General features: G+C 36.2%; 1 long non-coding RNA gene across 1 annotated transcript; it reads right to left on the bottom strand.

Annotated features, from left to right (window-relative positions):
• Positions 1 to 461: 461 nt before the first annotated feature.
• LOC112955356 lies at positions 462 to 7,538 on the bottom strand. The gene is made up of 6 exons (XR_003250867.1): positions 7,514 to 7,538; positions 4,932 to 5,013; positions 2,338 to 2,501; positions 2,221 to 2,253; positions 1,882 to 2,130; positions 462 to 987 (listed from the first exon to the last, which is right to left on the bottom strand). It is a non-coding gene; the product is annotated as an uncharacterized LOC112955356 (long non-coding RNA).
• Between the last annotated feature and the right edge of the window lie 2,535 nt (positions 7,539 to 10,073).

Raw genomic sequence — 10,073 nt, forward strand, 5'->3', positions numbered from 1 at the left:
TGGAGCACTTTTTTATAACAGGATTATCTCAATAATAAATTATCACCTTTGTTTATTTAAGTACAGAGTTTTGAAAAATAACTAACATTTTGGAGACAGAAACTCTGTAAGTTTAACCCATCATTTCCTGGCGTTCATCCAGTTTATGCCCTAACAGCTGAGTCTGTAGACCAACTGTTTGCTTGGCTTCTCAGATTCATTTTCTAAGGCTGCTATGTGGTAATCAGTTCTACTGTATATACTTTTTTGGATTTTGTTGACAACAGATTGGCAGGGTTGTTAGATTTGTTGCTCTGACAGCACTGATAAAAGGAAAGGAAGATATAATCACAGCAAAGACTAAAGCTAACAATGTATTCTATGAAAACATTTGATATCCCAGAGCATTTTCATTTCCTAATACTTTATTTTCTCTTCTCTGTGATGAGTTGTAATCTGCTGACAAGGCATGCAAAGATATCAAGAAATGCATCTACTAGGCCAAGAATTCAAATAATCTAACAGTCAGTTAATGGCTACATGCTGCGGAAGCCCTAGTGAAGTGACTCAAGGTAATTGGAGCTAGCACAAACCCATGTAAAATACATCCGAGTACATCTCGTGAGTGTCAAGCCATCTATCACTGAAGCAGTACTTGAAAATATTAAGAGAAAAAACATGCATTGCACATTCATGTGGTACAGAATGATACATATATCATGAAGGCTATTCCTTTAATGTTATTGTACACTTGGAACAACACATAGTAGTTTGGTACGCTATTCATCAGTGTTTGGAGGAATGTTACTAAATCGTATCTAGCAAAAAAAAAGTTTACAATACTAATACTGAAAGTAAAATATTGAGAGTTACGTTGCCAACAGTTATCAGGAAGAATAATTTGGGAATTTATATTTGAACGTATTTGGCACTTATAAATATGTTGATTCTCATAATGATGTCAAATAGCATACTGTTTTCTTCTTGAAATTTATGGTGTCCAGCAATCTGGAAAGCAATAATGAAGAGAGAAATGTAAATATATTTCCAAAATCATTATAAGCCTACAACACAGAAAAAGCAAGATATAATAGCAGTGATGTGATACATTACTCAGATCAGTAAAACAGAACTGAGCTTGTGCTAACCTGCGTACAGAGAAAGGGTATCTTTATATGTCTGCATGATGCATGAAAAAAGTCCCCATTTCCGTCTAGGTAACTTGCAGTTCTGGCCAGTTCTAAGGTTCATGAAAGGAAACCAAGGTTCATGATAGGTTTTCCATACACTACTAGGCCTCTGCTCATCTGCCTGTTTTGTGTCCAGTTCATAGGATACAAGATATAAAAGGCCTTTTTTTTTATTGACAAGTTTAAGGAATTGTATTTGTGTCTTCCAGCATGCAAGACAGAAGCTGTGGACAGGCATTGCCTCTTTCTTTAGTGCTGAAGGAGGCTTACTGTGCAGAGAGAGGCACCAATGAGGGATATCCTGAAAATATATCAGAAGCTTCTTCCTCACATGACTTTTTCCATGATTCCCTATCTGACATACAGGATGGGGAATTTTCAAATGAACTCTCTGCCTTCCTCACCCAGGAGGAGATATATAAGAGCCTTGACATAGCCTGGAAAGCCATTGCCAATTCTGTGAAGGAAGATCAGAATGCAGCACCAGAAATCACTCATTATTTCAACACCTCTCTTTCTAGCCCTTCAGAAAATGCTTCTTTCAGGGAGACCAAACTGCAGAAGCAAGATGCTTTGCGGAGGCCTCAAACAAGCAGTCTGACTTCATCTGCTCCAGCTAATATTCTCCCAGAGAATAGGACGGAGCTGCCCACCTCACCTCAGAAAGCAACTGGTTTCGTAACTATCTCCAGGAAGCAAGCAAGCACCTCACCTTTGCTAACTGCCAGTCCCAGCTTTATTCGAAGCCTGAAAAATTCACAGAGATGTGGTCCAAGYGTGCCCAAAACAAGCCCAAAATCCAAATCAGCAGCCCATGGAGAACTGCCTTTTAGGCACAAGCTGTGTGACAAAGCTGCCACATTCATTGAGGAACTGTCATCTATATTTAGAGAAGCAGCAAAGGCAAGAGGTCGAAGTCCTGATGGAGACTCCTCTTCTCCTGACAGCGGATACCTGTCTCCTAAGAAGAAACAACCAACTATGATAAGTACCTTAGTGAATCAGGATTTTGACGTGCCCCCTCGGGAGACTGAACCTGAGGCAAAATTACCTGGAGCTCATCTCAATGGAGAGCAATGCTTTTCTGAAAAGAAAAATATCACTCAGCAAAGTGAAATGGTCCTCTGTCAACCTTTCATCAACATAGACAAGAACCAGTCTTCAGCACCTCGATTCACTCAGAAGCTCCGCAGCCAGGAAGTTGCCGAAGGATCCAAAGTATTGTTGGAGTGCAGAGTTGCTGGCAACCCAGATCCTTATGTCAGGTGAGTGTATTCATTTTAGCAAATACCACAGATCCTGGATATCATCATCTTTGGTTGTCAAAGATACCTTAGGAAAGATAGCACAGTGGACCTCATTAGAGGCACAGTAGAGAAGCAGTCTGCTAGTTGGTCTTGTAAGAATTGCAGATCAAGCTGTGGTTAAAAAACAAATGGGATAACATGGTCTGGCCTGCACAGTTCTCTACAGCATTCCATTGGTTTCTGCTTAGGAGGTGATGTCCTCCTTGTTTTAGGGGCCATACTGCAGAAACAGAACTGGCTCTAACAGTATTCTATGTGACTGGCAGGTCAGCAATCTAAGGGAAAGAATTCATGGTTTACCCCTGAAGAGCATGCATCAGGTGTAAAGGTATTTGTGTTTTGCTGCTAATTAATTAGAATATCTCCCCAAGCACATACCAATGGGATTTGGGGGTCTATGCTATGAGGTAACAACACTTTCTAAGTCTAGATCTGCCCTGCATTACACAGATGCCCTCTTGTGTAGGGGATTTTGAGAAGACATGAAAAGGCTCCCATTTCAGAATTTCTTTTGATATTTTGTAGTTAAATTTCTGTACATTTGGTTCTGTTTGATTAGAAAACACTGTTAAATTTTATTTTTTTTGTTTGTTTGTAGTTCTTTCTTAACRAATGTTGACAAGAGTTATAACAACATTTGCAGTACCAGCAAGGGTTGAATAACTATTATTTTCCACTGCCTTCTTTTCCTTTTAAATTAAGTAGGAGTTAAGGTTAACCTGCATTTCATGGGCAGTATTTGCTACTTTACAGATCTGAACCTCAATGCTAGTGTGATTGCTTAAAATACACAGAGGTAGATTATACTTCTAGTTTTAGCAATTCCACCAACTTTTTTTCTATTTGAAGTCAATTGGGAATATTTGATATCCCTGAGAGAAATTTGTCTCCACAAATTGCTATTGGGACAGTAAAGAATCTGTAGCTCCCTGTTATGAACTTTTACAAAAAGTTCTTTAGTCTAAAGACTAAGTAATTTTTCAAACATTTTCAACATTTACTGATAAGAATGTGGCAGTTACTTTCCCATAATGCGTGTCCTGCTTTAATGTCTTCATATCTTCTCCTGTAAAATCTTTCAACATTCTGAAATTATTTCTGGTTTGTATGAAGTTGTCATGATTGCTACTGATACGGGCCCTTGTACAAGTCTTGTTGGTATTTAAGCCTGAGAATTCATGTCCATCACTAAACAGTGTCTTCATACATACTGTAATTGAACTCATCCTTTGAGACCAGCCTTTAAAAAGCACACAGAGAATAAACAGAACTGTGAATTTGAAAAGATTAGATCTTTATCTGAATATGCCATGAAAATACATCCCAGACAAGCAAAATATCAAGCAGATGAATTTTTTAGAGGGTCAAAAGATGATGTATAGAAACTCATGTGTTCAGTTGGTTTTGTCTACAAAGTGGAAAAAGTTGCATCCCAACAGCTTAGTGTTGACACCAAGCTTTTATTTCCTCTACACTGAGGTCAACTGAGCTCTTAAACCAAGACGAGCCCTGCATCTAAATTACTGTAAACAATGGAATTTCATCAGGAGCTTTGCAAACAGGTCAGGAAGCTTACCACCCCCCAACACATACACACAAACCGAAGAGGGGGTGGGCGCATAATCACCAAAACCGTGACTCTGCTCAAGCAGTATGACAGCCATGTCATTGTTTTGGTATTTTTTAATATTGGCCGAAAAAGTAAACCAATTGTATTTGGTTTTGTTCCATTGTAACTACTATGCCGTTGCATACTATATGTCTTTCAGTAGCCAGTCTGAAATTTATTTGAACTATATTTTCAAAGCTGTGTTTTGAGCTTGTGTGTTATTGCATTTTCATTTAGTGAAATAATTATTACTATAGTGTATGCTTGCATATGTTAGTTGAGATGATATTTCTTGTTCCATATATGGTCTTTGCTTTTCATGCATGAATGAAATGTCTCCATTATATAAGGTCTATCTAGAACTTGACATTTGAGCGTATGCTAAAAAGCCAAACATTGATCTCTTGACTTAAACACATATTTGCTTACATGCTTAAGCACTACTTACATGCTTAAGCACTTCACTAGATCAGTTTCTATACTATAAATATTCCTGTAGAATGTGCAGTCTCTGAGGAAAGTAGGACAATAGCAAAAATACAGAAAAGGAATGGGGAAAGTGAGCTAAGCCATCAGGCAGTTAGTATTACTGAGCCTTGGGAGCAACAGATCACAGTGAATTGCATTAGGAATCTACTGCAGACTTATCTTTTAGAATCTATGAAAAATCATAAAACTTAGCTGAATATGGCATGAGAGATTTTATAAGGAAGAAGAGTGAATGTGAATGCTCTCAAGGGAAACTGATAAATGGAAACGTTCTCCAAATAATAGAAACATCCATTTCAAGAAGAGGAACAAAAATGAAAAAGTGTGTACAGTACCCATGTTTAATTTTCTTCTTACCATCCTGATGTAGTTCTGTATGCAAAAGACTTCCAGTCGTTTCTTCTACTTCAGAGCTTCATGAAGCAGACAAGAAGAGCAACTGTAGCATAAAAAAAAGGCACACAATTGCAGAAGCCACAAGATCCTCTTTTCCCCTTCCCCTCCCCAAGACTTTCCAGCCTGCCAGTACATTATCAGAATTGGTGGAACTAGTAAGTTCTTCAGAGCAACGCAAGCAATTAACAGCAGTTGTTTTGTGCTGGCTGGGTTAGATAATGTCATAGGTAATAGTTAGGCAATACTACTGATATTTTTGAGTTGTAAAATAAGGTAGCAGCAACAGATGGGGGAAAATTACTATGTTAAGATCTTTTCGCCTTTAGCCTGACCAAGTCATGCTAACCTATCTGCAATCATTAGAGAGAAGTGTAGTTGATTCATCTGATTTTCAAAGTGAATAAAATTCTGCCCTGTGGCCTTGCTGTAATCATACTCGCTTGGCTCAAGAGGTCACTCATACACAACATGGACACAGTTCTCACAGACTGCATTTTTTTCCAGGCTCGAGCACCACGAGGGGACACTATAGGGCACTTTATGTACTGAATGCTTTTGTATAAACCATAGAACAAAAGCTAAGACACACGCTTAGACATGCTTCAAGAGACTGTGTAACTGTGTAAGTCCAGGGCAAATATTTGAATCAAGTTTGTGGCAAACTCCAAAGTCCAATCCCTAAATCTTGTCAGAAAGAACACATACTCATAGCTACTTAAAAAAAAAGGGGGGGAGGGGGGGGAATTCTATAGATATATTGCAGTGTTTACATCAACTAAAAACATCTAAACAGTTGTATATTATTACATTTATAAGTCACTTCCCTTCTTTCCAGAGTTGAAGAAGAGTTTTAGGGTACATCCTATAAACTGCTAATATACTGTGGTAAAAAAATGACAAATTGATGAACTGCAAAAAGTATGAAGCATAATTCCTGTTTGTGCTCCTGTCAGGATCAGTTTTGTACATTTGGGGGTTATATGAGCTTAAAAAAAAAAAAAGTGAGACTAGTTATTCATTGGCTGCACTTATGGGAGAAAAAAAAGAATTTGTTTTTCTGAAATGAGGTACTTAAACAGGTATTTCAATTTCTGAGTTGCAATATTTTATTTTTTAAAAAATTTTTTAGCATAATCATATAAGTTAGAAAGGTGTTCTGATTCTTCTGAGACAAGCTTTCAGTAGCTACTACAAAGAGTATTTTCAAAACACTCTAATAAATGTGATAAAGACTGAGAACAATCAGGATTTTCATTTTGCTTCTCAGCTGGGAAGATAATAAGCAGAAAGTGTAGTTCTTAAAGTGACATGGTAATTTAAAAGTGACTGTGACAATTTAATTATGTCAAGAAAATCACTAAGATATCTTTCCTACTACTAAGGAGTTGTCCAACCTAGCATTCTTTATTCCATATATAACAGTTTATACTAAACCCAATTAATCTTTATATCTGACTTTTTTCCCTTTTCATATTTTGTGGACTGATCTTTGCAAATTCCTTGACCTCTTTCAGATCTGACTTAGAATTCTCTCGTAACCTGCTTCTTTTAAGCAGGTGTCTGGGTTGTTCATAGGTCTACAGAAAACAAGAAGTGTCTGTTGTCATTAAACAGTGGGATGAGAGTGCAAAACTTGATTCAAATTAGTGCTCTACAGGGGTTGAACAAATAAATTTAGAAGTTACAATTTAAATTTCATTTGAATGTAAGACTCAGGTAGGATGTAAAAACTAGACTCTTAGATTCTTAGAGTTGAATACCACAGGAAAACAACCAGTACAATATATACAACAAAATAACCCCAAACAATATATACATTTCAGGAAACACTATATTTTCTCAATGTTTTAAGTTTAAATTACTAGTTTTACTAGCAGAAAATTAATTATCAAATCACCAAGATTTAAATACTGATCAGAATTATTTTATCATTGCTGAGCAACCTAGATGCCTAGGTCCTAGACCTAGGACCGAGATCTGAGACATCTAAGCCTATTGGGTAGCCTGAGAAGATCTAGGATAATTTTCTTTTGAATTTCTAAAGCATATAAAGTATAAGTTGAAATAAAGCATAGAAATAAAGCTTAGAAAAATATAAATTGAAACATAAGTTTCCTATGTTGTTCTTTTAACTTGGAACTCCTCCATATTTCCCTCACTGTTTGAATATTTAATTATTTCTGAGATCTGCTCTGAACTGAAAGCTACGATTGAAGCTGTCCAGATATCCACCCAGACACTGTATCACCACAGCTATTGGAGCTTTTTCATGCAAAATATATTCTCTTCTTTTTTCAAAAAGGATATGACAAAAAGACTATGATTATGGCATAGTGCACATGCTATAACAAGAACTCTTCTAGAGAGCTCACTTGCTCCCAAGAGCTCTCTACCCAAGTTTTACTCTAAAAGCTATCTGAAATACCAGACTAGAAACTTTACTTGTCTGTAATCAAGAACTATAATTATAAAATACAAAAAACAAAGTGCAATATTTGGAGTTTCTAATAAAACCTTAAATCCTACACCTTTACAAAGGCTACCTCTTTTCTAGAGCCCTTAAGAAGTTTTGAAACCTGAAGCACCGACAGCTGTCTCCAGCAGCCTTGTAATAGTAAAGGGCCCCATCACCCAGTACTCTCTAACCATGCACAGCTGCACAGACTATTGGACCTCAAATTAAGTAATGCTAACTCCATACAGCTGGGTGCAAATGGCAAATGTAAGAGTACAGGACAGTAGTGGCTCAACTRTGCAGAGAGTAGTTAGTAGGTTTTTAAGTCTTGGGAATATAGGGGATTGAGGGGGGTAGTTCTTCTCTTGGTAGTCTTTACTTCAGGTAAGAAAGCTGGTTTAGAGTTGATCTTTAGCCTTTTTTGTTAAGGTTTCTTGTTCTGAAGGTTTTATACATTATTTTTAGGCCCTAGTAGCTGTGTATATATGTAAAGCCTTAAAATGTGTTTGACACTAGGTACCATTAGGTCCCAAAAAGCTTCTTTTCTGTTTTTTTCATATATTTTTCAAGCTTTGTTGTGTAGTAGTCATCTTTAAAATTACTATTTTTCTTTCATGTAATCTAGCTAATCCAGTTCCTGTTTTTCAAACACTTTCAGATATCTGTTAAATTAAATAAGCTTAAGTTATTTGAGATGGGAACTTTAGAGAAACCTTGTCATGAGGGAGCTGTTTAAAGTATTCATTAATTCTCTTTATTTGCTAACCCTGAATTGTTGGAAGGTCCAAGAACAAAACTCTTAGAGGAATGAGATTTCTAATACGTCTTACAACAAAATTGACTGAACATAAGTATTGTAGCTACAGTGATTGCAGAAATTCTTTGTAAAATATTAAAGGGGACAGTACGTGCTGTGTATGGTAGGGCTTTTGTGACTGGAAAATCATTAACAGCCACAAGTATTATTTCTCACACTGTAAAAATCATATATTTTACTGAGTCTTAATGCATTTCTCACAAATTAATTTTGAATTGTGTACATGCACAGGAAATAATGCTGCTCTTCCTGCCTTTTGAGAAAGGATAGAAGTAGGTAACTATTCAGTAGCCAAAACAGAAATACAAATTTATTCTTGAGGCATTACTGACTGTGCAAATGCTTATTTCTAAATTCTTGCAATTACTGTTACTAAGGAGAATAAATGTCTCCTTAAACAAATCTGTCAAAATTTATTACCAATAGTGTAATTGTTGCAAAGTTGTTTGTTTGTCGTCTTTAACCACTTCAGCCCTAGAAATCTTAAAGCTTCCTCAGAGGCTTATTTTAATAAGTCTCTTAGTTAGATATTGGTAATTTCAGGATGAAGTGACATTTTTCATTTTAACTCTATATACATATAACCAACACTTAATAATTATGTCTTGTTTGGCTTTCTCTACTAGCAGACGTAATTTTCTGTTTATTGTATGTTTTGGAGGTGATTTTACTTAATGTATTGACAAATGCAGTCTTAGGTAGTAAGAAGGGATATAAAACTAGTTTCTAGTGAATAACTGTTATAGTTATAGAGTTACAATTGTTTATCAATGACTTTGGTAAATAGTGTTTTTAATTATGCAAGCTTTCATAAAAATAAGTCTCTTCACAACATTTTGCATTTATATCTTATTGAGATAATAGTTAGGTGTTTAAACTCGCAACTGTATACCCTATTTTCTGTATTCTCCGTATAATCAGACTAATTTCTGTGTGTTTTAATATGCAAACATATTTTAATATGCTAAATTATAATAGTCTTCTAGCAGACATTCCAAACCAGGATGGCAACCTGTCTTCTTACGAAGAGGTTCCTGTCTTTCTTGCAGAAGTTGTTTAGTGAGGAGAAAGAAGAAAGGCTATTGTATTTCAGGAGATGTTTGAGTTGGAAATACAGAAAAACATCTAGACATACAAAAAAAAAAATATATTTGCAGCATAGAAGATGATGTGAAAAAGTAAACAACATGATACTACTGCTGAGTAGAAATAGAAAAGTTTTGTCTCTTCTTTACCATTTAGCCATTTTCAGTCTTGACCTTGTCAATCTTTTATTTCTTCTTCCCTTTCCCTATATTCACTTCTTCAATCTTTGTTTTACTAGACTTCGTTGTCTCGTTCTTATGCCTTGCATTTTGTTTGCTGTCTGTCGTTTGAGATAAGGCCTGCATCTCTCCAGGTGTCCCTGGCGTGTCAAACTCCCAAGCAGAGATGGAATGTCATGTCGAGAGTCACCTCGCTGATTCTGAAACTTTTTTCACGTGGTTGTTGTAGAACTGTGTTCTGGACAAATGGATTTCACTGATGCAGTGACAAATTATTCCCTAGCACAAATTGTTAAGCTGTTTCAAGGGCTGCCTGTAGTAATTTGTGACCTATAGATGTTATGTACCTAAAACCTATCATCCAAATAACTTTTGTTTTGTTTTTCTTCTTTAGAATCACATGCCTGTCTACTTTAAAGTGTGGAGGACTATCTGGGAAATGCTAGTAGTGCCTCTGTTTACTTGATTCATAAGTAATGTACTTTTTCCCCCTTCCAACCATTGAGGTGTTGGAAAGAGGAATCATGATTATTTATCATTCTACTTAAGTACAGCATTTAGGTGGC

This window comes from Nothoprocta perdicaria, unplaced genomic scaffold (genome assembly GCF_003342845.1).
Source record: "Nothoprocta perdicaria isolate Ctin4 unplaced genomic scaffold, notPer1 scaffold_56, whole genome shotgun sequence".
In the NCBI taxonomy this organism is placed as follows: Eukaryota; Metazoa; Chordata; class Aves; order Tinamiformes; family Tinamidae; genus Nothoprocta; species Nothoprocta perdicaria.